This window comes from Thamnophis sirtalis, unplaced genomic scaffold (genome assembly GCF_051295495.1).
Source record: "Thamnophis sirtalis isolate CommonGarterSnake01/CBP01778 unplaced genomic scaffold, rThaSir2_p1.2 scaffold_2, whole genome shotgun sequence".
Classification (NCBI taxonomy): Eukaryota; Metazoa; Chordata; class Lepidosauria; order Squamata; family Natricidae; genus Thamnophis; species Thamnophis sirtalis.
Window position 1 is genome coordinate 104,443,822 of NW_028261382.1, and position 17,746 is coordinate 104,461,567.

The 17,746-nt window shown below is 44.4% G+C and overlaps 1 protein-coding gene across 3 annotated transcripts in view; it reads left to right on the top strand.

Annotated features, from left to right (window-relative positions):
• The window catches only part of PTP4A3 (protein tyrosine phosphatase 4A3), a 63,381-nt gene that overhangs the window by 24,280 nt on the left and 21,355 nt on the right, over positions 1-17,746 (top strand). The window contains exon 1 of one of the 3 annotated variants that reach the window (XM_087706634.1): positions 11,770-11,923. The exons of 1 other annotated variant lie outside the window; for it this stretch is intronic. The gene's annotated coding sequence lies outside the window, so the exon portion shown is untranslated. Of the gene's footprint in view, positions 1-11,769; positions 11,924-13,634; positions 13,927-17,746 lie in introns of those variants that run through there. One more of the 3 variants, XM_087706637.1, reaches the window with a different exon arrangement.

Sequence of the window (17,746 nt, forward strand, 5' to 3'; positions counted from 1 at the left end):
AGCCCAGATTGTTGGAGGCAAGATGCTGACTCTGTAAACCGCTTAGAGAGGGCTGTAAAGCACTGTGAAGTAGTATAGAGGTCTTAAGTGCTGTTGCCATTGCTACTCGAGGAGCAAAGCTTTTGTTTCCCAGGTGGAAAGCTAACGTTGAACCCGGGTTGCAAACCTCATGTTGGGAGCCAGCAAGGGCAACGTTGCTACATTAACGGGACAGGAGGAAAGGATGAGGAAAGGATGCAGCGAGGTGGGTTGGGCTGAGAGTGATTGGCCCAGAGTTACTTAGCAACTGAATGGAGCTGAATATTTACTGGCCAGATGCCTTTCCTGTTGCCAGTCCGGAGTTTTGTTTTGTTTTTCAGCAGATATATATTCAGTGAGCCCAGAGAGAGAAATATTTGAGTTTGAGTTGAGTTTGAGTTTATTGGTCTTGTATGCCGCCCACTCCCGAAGGACTCCAGGCGGCTTACAATAAACAAGGGAAGGGGATAAATAAACAAAACAACACTTTAAAATACACAACATTCACAGTTACCGTGGGGCTGGATATTTCACAAGCCCCCCGGCCTGCTGGAGCAGCCAGGACTTGGTGGCTTTGCGGAAGGCCGGGAGGGTAGTAAGGGTCCGGATCTCCACGGGGAGCTCGTTCCAAAGGACTGGAGCTGCAACAGAGAAGGCTCTCCCCCCGGGGAGTCGCCAGCCGACGTTGGCTGGCAGATGGAATCCGGAGGAGACCTAACCTGTGAGATCTAATCGGTCTATGGGAGGTAGTCGGCCTCTCCTGAGGATCAAACTCACAGCCATTGGGACATGAATGTACCCTGTGCAGGGGAAGGACCAAGGGTTAGCAGCTTGCTTCCTTGCCCCGTCTCTTCCACACAGATTCTAATCTCTAGGGGCGCATAATGCATCGCAGATTTGAAAGTGACAAGGCATCATGGAGCTCGAGAGAGCAAAAGCAGCTTCTCCGCCTCTCCTTAGAGCAAATCCCCTCTATTCCCGGGCACGCACGGGCACCTACAGAGATCAGCCACGTGACCTGAAGACTTAGCAGCTCTCAGGAGTTGCGAGCAGGTGTTACATCTCACACCGCCGTTGTCCTCAATTGCAAAGCTCTCTTAATCCGCCCCGGAAAGCAGGGAAAAATTACCACACAGCAAGGTGTGGCTTTCTTAGTTCGAAAGTATGAAAAAAGCAAATTAAATGCAGGTCGTCCTTAAGCTAACAATAATTTGTTTAGTGTCCCTTTCAGAGTGATAACAAAACTTGCGGGGAGGGGGGGAGTGACCTACTATCATTTTTCACACTTAACGACTGTTGCAGTCTCCCATGGTGACCTGATCGAAATTCAGATGCTTGGCTTCAAATGCTTCATACAGGTAGTCCTCGGGTTATGGATGGATAATAGGTTGGATACCAATAGATACATAGCGAGAGGGAGAGAGAGACAGAGGTGAGAAAAAGAGATCAGATACTCATGGATGCATGGAGAGAAATGAGATGATGGATGGATAGGAAAGAAGGAAGGATATCAATAGATATATAGGGAGGGAGGGAGATGATAAAGATAGACATGTAGGCAGACAGGATACAGACAGACAGACAGACAGACAGACAGATAGATAGATAGATGATAGATAGATATTTAGATAGATATTTAGATAAATAGATAGATAGATAGATAGATAGATAGATAGATAGATAGATAGATAGATAACTCACATATGCATGGAGAGAGAAATTAGATGATGGATGGATAGGAAGGAAGGAAGGAAGGAAGGATACCGATAGATACATAGGGAGGAATGAGATGATGCATGGATAGGAAAGAAGGAAGGATATCAATAGATATATAGGGAGGGAGGGAGATGATAAAGATAGACATGTAGGCAAACAGACAGGATACCGATAGATAGATAGATAGATAGATAGATAGATAGATAGATAGATAGATAGATAGATAGATAGATAGATAGATAAGGTACTCACATATGCATGGAGAGAGAAATTAGATGATGGATGGATAGATAGGAAGGGAGGAAGGAAGGAAGGAAGGAAGGAAGGATACCGATAGATACATAGGGAGGGAGGAAGACAGACAGATAGATAGGATACCTATAGATACAGAGGTATCTATAGGTATCTATAGGTATCTATAGGTAGGGAGGGAGGGGGATGAGAAAGAGAGATAAGGTACTCACAGATGCACAGAGAGAGAAATTAGATGATGGATGAATAGGAAGGAAGGATACCGATAGACACATAGGGAGGAAGGAAGATAGATAGGATACCTATAGATACAGAGGGAGGGAGAGATGATAGAGATAGACCAACAGACAGGATACCAATAGATACAGAGGGGAGGGAGGGGGAGATGATAGAGATGGACACAAGACAGAATACCAAAAGATACACAGGGGAGGGAGATGATGGGGAGGGAGATGATAGGATACCAATAGAACATAGGGGAGGGGGAGAGAGATGAGAAAGATAGAAATGTAGGCAGGCAGACAGACAGGGTACCAATAGATACATAGAGAGAGAGAGAGGGATGAGAAAGAGAGATAAGGTACTCACAGATGCATGGAGAGAGAAATTAGATGATGGATGGATAGGAAGGAAGGAAGGATACTGATAGATACATAGGGAGGGAGGAAGACAGATAGGATACCTATAGATACAGAGGGAGGGAGAGATGATAGAGGTAGACAGACAGACAGGATACCAATAGATACACAGGGGAGGGAGATGATGGGATACCAATAAAACAGGGGAGGGAGAGAGAGAGATGATAGAGATAGATGTGAATATAGAGACTGATAGAAAATAAATATGCATGAAAGGAAGAGATGAATACGGATGATAGATTGATAGATGAGCATAGTCACATATCAAAGAAACAGAGAGAGAAGGGGGGGGCAAATAGATGTTCTGGAGGAGACAAAACTTGTCAAGTCCCACACCCTTTGTTATGCAACACAGTCATCTCTTTGTGTTGCGTTGGGCATGACTAGAAATGTCTGCCAAGCTGCTGCCATTCTGCATGCAAATGTGGGGCAGACCCGGCCTTTCCCCCCTCCCTCCCTTCCTCTCTCGATCCCCGAGGATTTCCATATTGGCACCTTCCTCTCCTCTCACCTGTATTCAAATCTGTCCCCCCTCCACCAGCCAAGAGTTCAGTTCTCAGCCCCACCTGCCTTTGCCCTTCGGAGCTGCTGGGAAGATCCTGGACTCGGACAGGTTCTCCCAACTCTTCAGGATATAAACACTTGGAGACTGAGGTGGCATGGCCGCAGAATCTTCTTTCTCAGTACAGTAGTCCTCAGATGAATGACTGTTTTGAAGTTACGACGCTAACTGGAAACTGACTTAGGACTTCTCCTCACATTTAGCATGGTCGCAGCATCCCCACAGTCAAAATTTGGGCATTTGGTAATCCCGGCATTATTTACCGGGTGTTCTGACCTAGGATTCCTGAAACAGTAAAAAATCACCTGCTTAAAACCCTATTTTTATTTAAACGGCTGTGAATTATGTTTATTCACAGCCCATAATGATTGACAACCAGTCTGTGAAGAGTCCGACAGTAGTTTGCCACAGTCTTTCAGGGTAAGGCTGCTAAGCACCCACCTTTCTCTCCCTTGAAACGCTGCCAGAGACCTAAATTGCCAATTCGTTTTGCAAGGCCAAACGGAGCACAGAGTCCAACAGAGCTTCAGAGTTTAAACCGACCACAACGAACAAAATTGCTTCCTGCAGAGGCTCACATTGGTTTGCTCCTCTTTTCTGTCTTATTTTTTTTTGGGGGGGGGGGGGGCAATCATCTCCAAGCCTTTCTCCTGAGTCGGCCCTTTTGTCTTAATTGTTCTTGCCTTCTGGCAGCTTTGCGCATGCGCGCACTGGGAACAGGCTCACACAGTTCTTCTGCCTCGCTGATGTCAGACCCTGGAGGCAAGCACATCACTAGCAGATGGCCCTGGGCCCCCCTCTCTGCCTCGCGACCTTCCTTGCCACCGTTGTTAAGTGAATCACTGCAGCTGTTCAGCTAGTAACCCTGATGAGAAGTGAATCTGGTTTCTCCATTGTCTTTGCTTGTCAAACGGTCACAAAAGGGGATCCATGATCCCTGGGGCATTGCAACCATCATCAATTTATTTATTTTATTTATTTATTTATTAGACTTCTATACCGCTTAATAGGGCTTTCAGCCCTCTCTAAGCAGTTTACAGAGTCCGGATATTGCCCCCACAGTCTGGGTCCTCATTTCACCCACCTCGGAAGGATGGAAGGCTAAGTCGACCTTGAGCCAGTGAGATTTGAACCGCTGAACTGCAGATCACAGTCAGCTGAAGTGGCCTGAAGTACTGCACCCTAACCACTGCGCCACCTCGGCTCTTATGAGACAGTTGCCGAGGGTTTTAATTTTGATCATGTGACCTTGGGGATGCTTACAGCCCTCGTGTAAGTATGAAAAGTGGTCCTACGTCAGTTTTTTTTTTCAGGGCCGTTGTAACTTCAGACGGCCACTAAATGAAGCATTGCAAGTCGAGGACTGTCTAGTTTGAAACTTGATGACATCTGATGTGTTGAAGCTTGTAAAGAGCTAGAAATCATGTTCACAAAACAAGTCCTTTAAGAGTTCTTATTTGAAGTATGAAATGACCAGGGTTGGCTGAGGAATTCTGGGAATTGAAGTCCACAGGTCTTAAAGTTGTCAAGTTGTCAAATACTTAACAGACATGGATGGCACTGTTGGATGCCATACATTCTCCCCTTGTTTGTTCCTCTCTCTTCTGCTTCCCCTATTCTCTGTACTGGCTGACTCTGATAGAATGTAGAATCATAGGGTTGGAGGGGACCCTGGGGGTCTTCTAGTCCAGTGGGCACCAACTGGTGGTCCATGAACCAGTTCTTGGTCCATGAACTTGGTCCATGAACCACCAGTGGTCCATAAGAAAATTTTGGTGAAAATTTGGGGGGAAATGCAAACATTATTTGCATTTTTTTATATTGCACTAAATCAGGGGTCCTCAAACTATGCCCCCTAACCCAGATACATGTGATAAACACTTGTGTTGCTGCAGAGAGTCTCCCCCTTTGGGTTTTTTTTATGTGGGTCAGAGGAGGGGCAGAAATTCCAACTTGGGGTCTGCTTCAGCCTCCTGGTGGGGGGCTTTGGGCAAAGGTTAGAGGGAAGGCCGCTGGTGGCGAAGAGCCGGAGTGGGGCTTGTTCCAGTGGGACTGCATCAGGGCCTGGAACTAGCTGACCATCTCAGCCCGCTGAGCCTCCAGGCGCCGGCACCTGGCCTTGCACTCCTGCAGGTCTGCTTGGAAAGCCTATGCTCCTAGTCCTCAGTGAGGTGCTTCTGCTGAGCGCCTCCTTCTTGGTCCGATCCAATTTGAACTGAGCTGTTTTGCAAACTCTTTCTCGTGGTGGCTGCTTAGCTCCAGCAACTGCTTTCTATTGGGGCCTTAAGGAGCCCCGGGCGGGCAGGCGAGGAGTAGCTGGGAGGGGAGGAGCGAGAAGAGGCGGGCGAGGCGCCCCTTGACGGGACTGGCATCGAGTTGGCCACGCCTACCCAGTCACATGACCACCTAGCCACACCCACCCAGCCAGTTATTAGCAGATCATATTAGTGGTTCTGCGGGATTTCAAATTATGAATTCAGTGGTCCCGGAAGTCCAAAAAGTTGGGGACCCCTGGCTTAGGTGTTCATTAAACGTTGCCCCTGACTCGGTCGCACCTGCTCAGACTGGCCCTACCGAACGGCTTTCTGTTCTTGAGTCCTGGTGTGAATCTCTTACACAAGGGGGGGGGGGGAATAATCTAACCACACCCCCAACTGTTGCGTGCTGTGGTTTGTGTCTTGAAAACAGAAAGCAGGTGCAGCAAAACAGCCCCCAAAACATTGCACAGGAAATGTCTTTCAAAGCAACCTCAGCTAAGAAGCTGCACCCTCGTTGCAGACGGGGGGGGGGGATTCCTGTGTAATGTGATTTTTCGGTTATAAATAGAGCCCGAGGCAAGGAGCTCTTTTTTCCTGCCGTCTAAATAGCCCCCCCCCCCGTCCTTCTCTCTCAGCTAGCTTTCCTCCTGGATCTGCGGTTGAAGGGATCACTCGAGCCAAGTGAGCATTTGTGCAGTTTTGAAAAGATGTGGAAGAACTCAAAACCGAGCCCCTTGGCAGCAAAGATATTATGGCATCCTCTTCCGATCGTGGCCAGCGGCTCAAGGCATAGCCTGAAATTGGTAGAGGTTTATGTAATAAAGGCCAAGGGGGAAGACCTGTTCTCTGTCATTCCAGAGATACACACACACACACACACACACACAAAAGCAACTTCACACAGGAGAGAAGGGAAAGGAGAGGAGGAAGGAAGGAAGGAGAGAAGAAAGAGAAGAGGGGGGGTAGGAAGGAGGGAGAGAAGGAGGGAGGGAAGGAAGGAGAGAAGGAGAGAAGAAAGGGAAGGAAGGAGGGAATGTAGGAGAGAAGGAAGGGGAAAGGAAGGAGAGAAGGAGAAAAGAAAGGAGGGAAGGAAGGAAGGAGGGAAGGGGAAGGAGGGAGGGAAGCAAGGAGGGAAGGAAGGAGAGAAGAAAGGAGGGAAGGAAGAAGGAGAGAAGGAAGGAGGGAATGTAGGAGAGAAGGGAGGGGGGAAGGAAGGAGGAAAGGAAGGGGGAAAGGAAGGAGAGAAGGAGAAAAGAAAGGGAAGGAAGGAGGGAATGTAGGAGAGAAGGAAGGGGGGAAGGAAGGAGGAAAGGAAGGAGAGAAGGAGAAAAGAAAGGAGGGAAGGGGAAGGAGGGAGGGAAGGAAGGAAGGGGAGTAGGGGAGAAGAAATGAGGGAAGGAAAGAGGGAGGGAGGGAAGAAGAAGTAGGACCGTTGTAAGATAAGATGGATCTATGGGATGGTAAGAAAGCAATCTTCAAATAGAAAAGAAAAAATTAAAAATAAAAAAAAGCAACTTCACACGTGTTGGGTTGAAAAAGGCCGGTTGTGTAAAAAGAAAAGGCAGTGGGCCAGAACCATCCACTTGACCCAAATGTAGACTTAAGTGCAGAATAATCTGCAGCGTTAAGTCAACAAAACGATTGATTTGGTTGTTTTTTCCAAACTGGATTTTGTTCGTTTGTTTTTTTTCTTTGAAGATCTTTCGCCTCTCTCATTTAACATTTTTATTAAGTTATGAGAAGAAAAAAATAAGATACAAAAGTAAGGAGGAAAACAGTGGGGAGGAAGAGGGGGACGAGAAGGGTGGGGAAAAGAAAAAGAAGCATTGATTGACTTCCGACTCTCCTTTGCAGTAAAACAAACCACGTTTGCGTTAACATCGAATCACAACTTTTTGCTTTTCCGTAAGAATAAGAGCAAGCCATTTCTATAAAGATCAATCAATCAAAAGACGTTTTGCTTCTCATCCAAACAGCTTATTTAGCTTGATTTGGTTCTTTTTGTGTGTGTGTGTTGTTGTGGTTTGTAAATTCTGCTTCACAACTTGGGTGCTGGATTTACGCAACGGGGTATTGAAATGGGGTGCAAAGTTGCGTCCAGGACTCAGCATTTGGTGGGAATCTCAACTATTATCTAGACTTATTGTTTTATTTTATTTCTATTACTTCCCATTTCCACCGAACAGTGTAGGTTTTGGACAATCAAAATCCACATATTTGTTATAATATTCATCACAATACTATTAATAAATATAACTATATAGCAATACAATTACAATAGTACATAACATCTTCATCATCATCAACTTCTCTCCACATTAACATTTCCTCCTTTTTTGTATCTCCTTTTTTCTAACTTCTGTTTCTATTGTCTAACCATTGGTAGAATACGCCCCACATCAGGAAATACTCTCCTTTATCCTTAATAATGAGTATTAATCAGTACATTTCTGCACATTCTAATATTTTCTTATTTACACTCTCATCTGATGGTATTTCATCATTTTTCCATTGTTGCACAAATGCAATTCTAGATGCAGTTAATATCTGTAAAACCAGATATGTAGTCTTTTTGTCATATTTTTTCCGGTAGAATGCCCCCCTCCCCCCAAAAAATCTCAGGTTTCAAATCAATATACTGCGTTATCATTTTTACCAACCAAGTATGTATTTTCATCCAGAATTTTTTAACTTTGTGGCAGGTCCACCACATATGATAGTATGAACCTAGTGAAGGAAGGAGGGAAGGAAGGAGAGAAGAAAGGAGGGAAGGAGGGAATGTAGGAGAGAAGGAAGGAGGTAAGGAGAGAAGAAAGGAGGGAAGGAAGGAGGGAGGGAAGGAGAGAAGAAAGGAGGGAGGGAAGGAAGGAGAGTAGGAGAGAAGAAACGAGGGAAGGAAAGAGGGAGGGAGGGAGGAAAGAAGAAGTAGGACCGTTGTAAGATAAGATGGATCTATGGGATGGTAAGAAAGCAATCTTCAAGTATATTGTCAACTGTAGGAAAAAAATTGTTATAAATACATATTATTAACAACAGTGATGAGATCATATAATTGTGAATGTATATATGAAATTGATAAAATAAAAAAATTATTTTAAAAAAATGATTACATTTCCAACATTTAACCTATTTAACATTTAACCTATTCCAACCTGAACCTATTTTATGCATTTTTGGTCAATCTTGCTGGTGCAAAGTGCCATCCTTAAAACATTTTGTACAAATTTTCTTTCTGTGCAGTTGACATTATATGCAATTTAACATTTCGGTCCCGTAGTTTCTGCCACTTATCTAGCTCTTTTGCACAGCCAAAGTTTTTAGCCCAGACTGAGGTTTTTGAAATGCTGGCCTAGCCCCCCCCCTTGTTAAAACCCTATAGCAGTGGGTCTCAACCTTCCTAATGCCACGACCCTTTAATACAGTTCCTCATGTTGTGGTGACCCCCAACCATAAAATTATTTTAAATTTTCCGTATTTTTTCAAAAATATGTGTTTTCTGATGGTTTTAGGCGACCTGTGAAAGGGTCCCGTCCCCCCCAGGGGTCCCGACCCACAGGTTGAGAACCACTGCACTATAGGATTCATTTAAGCATCATTTAATTCCTGAACATAGCAATTTTGTTAACTCACAGTAAGAATATTGTGTGAACCCAGACAATATCCTGCATCATATAAATCTAGGCTGGGTTTTTGTAGGCCACTGTGTAGGGTTGCTAGGAAGCGTGACCCGTCAAAACCGCGGAGGACAAAATCGCGCTCAACGAAAGCGTGCATTTGACATCATCATAGCGCGATGAAAAAAATTAAAAATTGAAATAAAATTAAAATTAAAGCAAGCCGATTCACATAAAGGTAAGGGTTAGGGTTAGGTTAAGGGTTAGGGTTAGGTTTAGAGCGTTAGGGTTACGTTTAGCGTTAGGTTAAGGGTTAGCGTTAGGTTTAGCGTTAGGTTAAGGGTTACGTTTAGGGTTAGATTTAGGGTTACGTTTGGGGGTTTAGGGTAAGGTTTTCGCTTTATTTTTACATTTTTCGATCACAGCACAATGTTTTCGTCACGCTGTGATGACGTCAAATGCGCGCTTTCGTCGAGCGCGATTTTGTTCTCCGCGGTTTTGTGGTGGAACCGCTAGGAAGCTAGGAAGACATTTAACAAAAGTCAGTGGCTGCCCCCAATGTGGCTTGAATCAAGCGGAAAAGTTACAGGACATATACAACCTTTTTTTTTAGTCTGGTGTAGGTGTTGATGCACACCTGTGTAAACATCCTAATAGCCCAAGAGACATAAGATTTCTTGTTTTGCTCTATTTTTACACACCCCAAAGTTGCTCCGTGAGGCAGGCGAGCGCTTCCTAAATATGAAACCTAAATATAAGTCTTACGTGGAGGAATAATGGCCCATCAGAAAGATCAGTTCTGTGATTTGAGGGCCCAAAGTTTGCGTAGCTGACATTATGAGCCAAGTAAAAAAATAAATTCATAAGTATTTAGGCCTGAAAATGGCTGTTTGTGTTTGTCGATTTAATATTTCCTCTGTGTTATGTGAACAGGAGTTTATCCTAAGAATAAAGCTGGCATTAAAGAGCTGGTGGGCTATTTTTTTTTAAAGGCAAACCTTATACTGAATCCATACAGTATAAGAGAGTTGGAAGGGACCTTGGAGGTCTTCTAGTCCACCCCCTGCTCAGGCAGGAAATCCTACACCATTTCAGAGGAATGGTTGTTCAACATCTTCTTTTAACACTTCCAGTGTTGGAGCATTCACAACTTCTGGAGGCAAGTTGTTCCACTGATTGTTCTAACGATGAGGAAATTTCTCCTTAATTCTAGGTGGCTTCTCTCCTTGATTAGTTTCCATCCATGACGTCTTCCCTTGTCCTCAGGTGCTTTGAAGGAACGGATTGGGACCACTGGTATCTTTTATTGCTGATTTGGGCTTCTGATAGGACTCACTAAGACTAAATGCCATTGTCTTACAGCTGCAGTTCCCAAGCTGCATGGCCAGGACCCTTGGGTAATTTTACTCCTTCATAAACATAATAGTCCTAACTATTCCTGGCGTGCCACTGGGCAGGGTTGTCACACTAGGAGTGACACAAAAACAAAAGTGTTGAGATGTTGAGGATCCCGTCCACCCAGAAAGTTTGGGAACCTAGGTCTTTATTAAATCAATATTTTTCTCCCTTCCTTTTCTCTTTCTCTCTCTCTCTCTCCTTTCTTTCCTTCTTTTTCTCTTCTTTTTCTTTCTTTCTCTTTCTGCCCACTTTCTTATTTAGTCTCTCCCCCCTTTTCCTTTCTTTCTCTCCTTCCTTCCTTCCCTCCTTTCTCTTTTCTTCTTTTTCTTTCTTTTTTCCTTTTCCTTTTTTCTTTCTTTCCCTCAATTCCTTCTCTCTCTCTCTCCCTCTTCCTTCCTTTGTCTTTTCTTTTTTCTTTCTTTTTTCCTTTTCCTTTTTTCTTTCTTTCCCTCCCTTCCTTCTCTCTCTCTCCCTCTTCCTTCCTTCCTTTCTCTTTTCTTCTTTTTTCCTTTTCCTTTTTTCTTTCTTTCCCTCCCTTCCTTCTCTCTCTCTCTTCCTTCCTTTTCTCTTTCTCTCTCTCTCTCTCTCCTTTCTTTCCTTCTTTTTCTCTTATTTTTCTTTCTTTCTCTTTCTGCCCACTTTCTTATTTAGTCTCTCCCCCTTTTCCTTTCTTTCTCTCTCTTTCTCTCCTTCCTTCCTTCCCTCCTTTCTCTTTTCTTCTTTTTTCTTTCTTTTTTCCTTTTCCTTTTTTCTTTCTTTCCCTCCCTTCCTTCTCTCTCTCTCTCCCTCTTCCTTCCTTCCTTTCTCTTTTCTTTTTTCTTTCTTTTTTTCTTTTCCTTTTTTCTTTCTTTTCCTTCCTTCTCTCTCTCTCTCCCTCCCTCTTCCTTCCTTCCTTTATCTTTTCTTCTTTTTCTTTTGTCCTTTTTTCTTTCTTTCCCTCCCTTCTCTCTCTCTCCCTCTTCCTTCCTTCCTTTCTCTTTTCTTCTTTTTTCCTTTTCCTTTTTTCTTTCTTTCCCTCCCTTCCTTCTCTCTCTCTCTCTCTCTCTCTCTCTTCCTTCCTTGCTTTCTCTCACTCTTTCATGCCACCCACTGAAGAAAGTGACACTTCTTCAGTTTCGTAAAGGACCCTCTAAGCTAAAACACGTCCGACTGGTTCGTGATTCAGTTGTGTGGCATACACAGTTGCGACGACGGCTTCCCTGCGCATCCCCTTTGCTTCATCGGCTTGCCAAAAACCTGCCCTCTCCTGCATATATTTACATGCGTATGTTCTATTTTGAGGCCGCGGCCACATAGCGCTTAGCAGCCTGTGACCCAGAGGAAGGTAGGCATTGCAAAACGAGCTTTTGAGCAGATCACACCAGCAGCTTGGCTTCTCGGAAGGGAATCCAGCCAGAGGGGAACAGCTGAAAAGCTGGCTGCGAAAGGCGCTCGGCCGAGCAGGAAGTTCTTTTCTTCATGCAAAAGGTAAAACCGAGGCAGGGGAGACTGAAAGTGGCCCAGATGTTTAGCAAGCTCGTTTTCTACAGGGATTACTTTTTAGGGGTTTTTTGGGGGGGGGGGTTGGATTTCACTTGCAACCACAATTTAGCTCAAAATTTCTCTTGCTAAGGAAGACAGTTGTTAAGTAACTTTTGTCCCCGTTTACAATCTGTTCAGTGCATCACTGCAGTTGTTTGGAAACTCTTTCTGGACTTTATGCTTGGGATAGAGAAAACGAAGTTTTGGGGTTTGCCAGAAAGGTTTATGTTCTGCAAATGGTTGTCCCAAAAGAGGCAACTGGAGTTGTTTTCTTCTCCTCCTCCTCCGCCTCCTTCTTCTTCTTCCTAACCTCCTTCTTTCTCCTCCTCCTCCTCCACTTTCTCTTCCTTCTCTTCCTCTTCCTCCTCTTTCTCCTCCTCTTTCTCTTCCTCTTCCTCCTCCTGTTTTCTTCTTCTTCTCCTCCTCCTCCTCCTCCTTCTTCTTCTTCCTAACCTCCTTCTCTTTCTTTCTCCTCCTCCTCCTCCTCCACTTTCTCTTCCTCCTCTTTCTCCTCCTCTTTCTCTTCCTCTTCCTCCTCCTGTTTTCTTCTTCTTCTTCTCCTCCTCCTCCTCCTTCTTCTTCCTAACCTCCTTCTCCTTCTTTCTCCTCCTCCTCCTCCACTTTCTCTTCCTTCTCTTCCTCTTCCTCCTCTTTCTCCTCTTTCTCTTCCTCTTCCTCCTCCTGTTTTCTTCTTCTCCTCCTCCTCCTCCTCCTTCTTCTTCTTCCTAACCTCCTTCTCCTTCTTTCTCCTCCTCCTCCTCCTCCACTTTCTCTTCCTTCTCTTCCTCTTCCTCCTCTTTCTCCTCCTCTTTCTCTTCCTCTTCCTCCTCCTGTTTTCTTCTTCTTCTTCTCCTCCTCCTCCTTCTTCTTCTTCCTAACCTCCTTTCTCCTCCTCCTCCTCCTCCACTTTCTCTTCCTTCTCTTCCTCTTCCTCCTCTTTCTCCTCCTCTTTCTCTTCCTCTTCCTCCTCCTTTCCTTCTCTTCCTCCTTTTCCTCCTCCTCCTTTCGCTTCTCATCCAAGAAGCTTCTTCAGCTTGGATGGTGGGGGATTTTCACAGATTGGACGATGGGTGTGGAATCTCCACGGACATACAGAAACGATTAATATATATTAACTATTGTTAATTTTTTGAGAGCTATACGAAACAAAAATTCATTTTAATGAATGCCAATTAGTTTATATTCAAAAGTCCCCTTTTTTTCACCGCATTGTAACATTCACTAAACAGATGGTTGTAAGTGACAACTACCTGTAGTTATTTATCCGAAACTAAAATATTCCTCTGTCTTTTTGACTGCCTCGCCTGACAGTCCAAGGCATTGTCGTTCAAGGAACATCGTGTGTTGTGCCTCATGGTTCCTTTAGTCAGCCAGCTTCTCACGTGGGTTTTGGCTAAAGCCTCTTTTTGATTTTATTAGCTTTCTGATGTGCGGACGTCTGTCTCTCTCTGTCAGCGTGACACTTTCAGGGTGGAAAAGAAGAGGAAATTGTCCGCTGACGATGCCCGGCACACCCATCCCTTTCTGGAGGAGGGATCTCCCTAACTCTCTCGTGCTTGCTTCTGGCTTGCCTCCTTAAGTGTGTCGAAAGCTTTCGGGAGTTTGCACACGCAGGCATATTCTTGTCCGTCCTGGTGTCACGCACAGACAGGTTTTCGGTTGCAACCGAGAGCGTCCCTCCGGTATCAGAAGGAAAGTTAAAAACCCAGAAGGAGAAAGACGCGTTCCTCCTCCGAGGAAATGACCAAACCAGCTTGGCAGGAAGAGGGAAGGTGACCTCAGAAGTTTTAAGAATAGTCTGTCCATAACAATTGTGCTCCTTGGGAGCACGAGGAATTGCAGCTCGTTCTGCTTTTCTTTATTTTATTCCCCACCCACCCTCCCAAAAAAAACCCTGGATGGTATTGTGTGCTTTTATATCTGTCGCCTGGGAAGCTCTGGACATTCAGGTAAGGCGTAGAGAGATTTCTCTCCCCCCCCCTCCTTTCTTGCTTGCACATTCTGGTTATTCAATCTCTAGTTCTTAATTTCGTACCTGCTTTGCCAAGTGAGAATATTGTACCCAAAATAGCACAATCGTTTTAGAGGGATTTTTCTCCCAACGCTCGGAGATGAAGTTTCTCTCTGGAGTCTTTCTGGGTCCTTGAAAGTTAGAATTAGAATTGCAATTTTATTATTTGTATGCCGCCCTTCTCCGGGAGGACTCAGGGCGGCGAACAATTCAAGGGGGAAAAAGGGGAACATAGAAAGACAAAATACAAATAATAAAAGTAAACAACAGTCGCACAACCATACATGTCGAGAGGGGAGGGGAACTCATCACCCCCAGGCCTGCCGGCAAAGCCAGGTTTTGACGGCTTTTCGGAAGGCCTGGAGAGAGGTGAGGGTCCGAATCCCTGCGGGGAGTTCGTTCCAGAGGGCCGGAGCTGCCACAGAGAAGGCCCTCCCCCGGGTAATAGCCAGGTGGCATTGGCTGGTAGATGGCACCCGGAGGAGGCCAACCCTGTGAGATCTAATGGGTCTGTTGGAGGTAATTGGCAGCAGGCGGTCTCTCAAGTTGATCGTTTCGCTCCTAAATTAGGTGTTCTCTTGGCAGGAAAGTCCTCAACTTACGGCCGCGGTTGAGGTCAGGATTTATGTCGCTAAGTGAGAAATCGGTTAAGCGAGTTTCTCCCCGTCCTCCCCCATTTGATGGCGTTTCTCGACACGCTTAAGGGATTCACTGCGGTTGTTAAATTTGTAGGTTGTTCCCTCGAAAATGAGATTTTTTGTTCAAAAAGATGTTTGGAGAATCGGATCCACAAATGGCAGCAGATATAAGACTGTTCTGTTATTGGAGAGATACAGGTTGATAGATGGAAGAGTATAATTTAAAATTAGCTAAACTTAGTTAAATCCATTGGTAATAGGTATAGTTAAATAAAAATTGATAATGATAGTAATGTATATAATGTTGAGCTGTTATGATAAGTAATAATTGGATATGAGAAGGGAAGGTTAGAAATATTTTTGGACTATATATAAAGATTATTAATAACAATAATAATTGGAATTGGAATTGGAATTGATTTTATTTGTAGGCCGCCCTTTTCCCTGAGGGGACTCAGGGCGGCTCACAGAAACCAGGGAAAGGGGAATACAATACAATACAATACTAAGACAACGACACATAATAAAATAATACACAACATGCATACACCATTCGGGCGGGGTAATGGTCCTTATCCCCAGGCCTGACGGGGATAAGGACCATTTAATTAAAAATTAAAAAACAAAATTAAAAAATTAAAAATTAAAAAAACAAAAAATTAAAAAACAAAACTATATAGAGTTAAATTTTAACTAATAGGGGGAAAATGCTATGATATAGGATATAGTTAAATAAAGAAAGGATAATGATAATAAATTATATACATGGAGGATTAGAAAACTTTGGTATTAAATATTATGGATGTTTAGCTAAAACAGGATATGAGGACTTAATGTTAATGGAGGATTTTATAAATAAGTAAATGAAATGCCAGCATGTGGTTATGGATTGAATCTTGGTATACTTAAGGATGAAGGATGTTTAAATAACTGTAGTCAAATAAAAGTGGAGGTATGATGATGTCAATATAGTAAATATTTGAGTTAAGATATTTGAATTGATATGAATTATATTTGATGACGGTGGAAGAGATGCACAAAAGCTTTTTGTAACCAGCTGATATACTTTTTACAATATATGTTTGTTTTGAAAATAAATAAATAAATAAATAATTTATTTTTTTAAAAAAGAAAATGAGCTGTTCTCTTAACAGGAAGTCCTTGATTTATGACCACAGTTGAACCCCAGAATTTAGGTTACTAAGTGAGCAACTGGTTAAGTGAGTTTCCCTCCCCCGGTTTTATGACTTTTCTTGACACGCTGGTGAAGAGATTCACTGCAGTTGTTAAGTTGGTGACTCGGTTGTTAAGCGAATCGGGATTCCCCGTTGCTTGTGAGAAGGTCGTAAAAGGGGATTGCATGATTTATAAGTGTGGAAAATGGTCGTCTGTCTCTTTTCTCAGTGCCGTTGTAACTTTGAACTGTCACTAAATGAATTGTTGTAAGTACTTGTGAGGAAATGCGTAGGGCAGCCAAGTTTGCATCCAAAATAAAACCCCTTTATTAAAAAATAAAACTGTGCTTAGAGGTACACATAGTCCTCGCCTTACGACCACAACAGAGCCCAGAATTTATGTTGCTAAGCGAGAAATTTGTTAAGTGAGTTTTGAGCCCCCCCATTTTACAACATTTTCCGCCACGTTTGTTAGGCGAATCCCTGCAGTTGTTAAATTAGCCACATGGTTGTTAAGTGAATCTGGCTCTCTTCCCCTCCCACCCCCGGTGGACTTTGCTTGTCTGAAGGTCGCTAACGGGGGTGGTCACGTTACACCCCCCGCCCCCCGGGCCACTGCGACCGTCATAAATATGAGTCAGCTGCCAACCATCCAAATTTTGGTCACGTCACTGTGGGGATGATGCAGCGGTGATGAGGGTGAAAAATGGTCATAAGTCTCTTTTTTTCAGTGCCGTTGTAATTTCGAACGGTTGTAAGTCGAGGACTATCTGAATGCCTTCTTGGTGGTCTTCTGGAAGGGATTCACGGATTCACCTTCATATTTTGGAGGTCTTGTGAATGGAAGCAACTGTAATACATGATCAAATCTTGAGTGGGTTTGAGAAGTTTTGTTCTTTCAAGCTTTCGGACTCCATATTGGAGCCATTCCTCAGAGAACTTCTTGGTCTTCAAGGATATGTTTTTGGGGTCTTGATACAGCTAAAAGTCTGTAGAGATTGTCTTTGGGACAACCATGACCTGGATGACTTGAGAATCTCCAGAGAATTTTAGGAGGTATACAATTTGGGATGAAGACCATTCGAATGGTGTGGGAGTAGGAATGGATTTCCTGAGGGAAAACAACTGCAGACTACAGGAACCATTTGCACCACTCAGGGGACCCTGAGGACAGAGATAAACCTCCCAAGTGCTTCAACGAACCTCTAAAACAAGGGTGTGTGGCATTCAAGGCCCGTGGGCCAGAGGCGGCCCACAAGGTGCTTAGATCCGGCCCGCGGGCCAGGCCTAGAAATATCAGGGGATTGGCCCGCTGTGCCGAAACGGGCCACGAGAGGGGCGGAGGGCGTGAGGCCTTCCAATGGCCCGTTTTCAGCCAGCAGAGTGCTGCAGGAGGCCATGGAGGCCGAAAACAGGCTGTGGGAGAACGTCCATCCCATCTCCCCATCATCCCCCACGGCTGGCCCACGGAGGAGAACTACAATGCTGATCTGGCCCTCAAAGAAATCCAGTTTGACACCCCTGCCCTCAAAGGATGCAAATGACCAGCTGTCTGCAAGGAATATCAATCCTTCTGTTCCCCACAGTCCAGTCACAGCTGAAATTGGATGAGAAGCAAAATGTCTTCAAAAGAAAAAGAAAAAACAAGAAAGTCCCATTGTCTCCTGAGGAAAAAAAGCACCTTTCGGGCTAATATAGGTAGCCCTCAACTTAACGTGCATTCATTTAACAACCGGGTGACTTTGGGCCAGTCCCTCTCAGCCGAAGCCACCTCACAGGGTTGTTGTCGTGAGGAAAACAAGCAGAGTGGGGGAGGAATGTTTTTACAAGATTTGGGTAGGAAAGCTGGTTGGGTGATTTTTGGGGCCATTCATTAGGCGACTGAGTTCTAGTCTTCCCTGAGGCGTGAAAACAGGTTGAATTTTTGATCCGTCACTAGGCGATT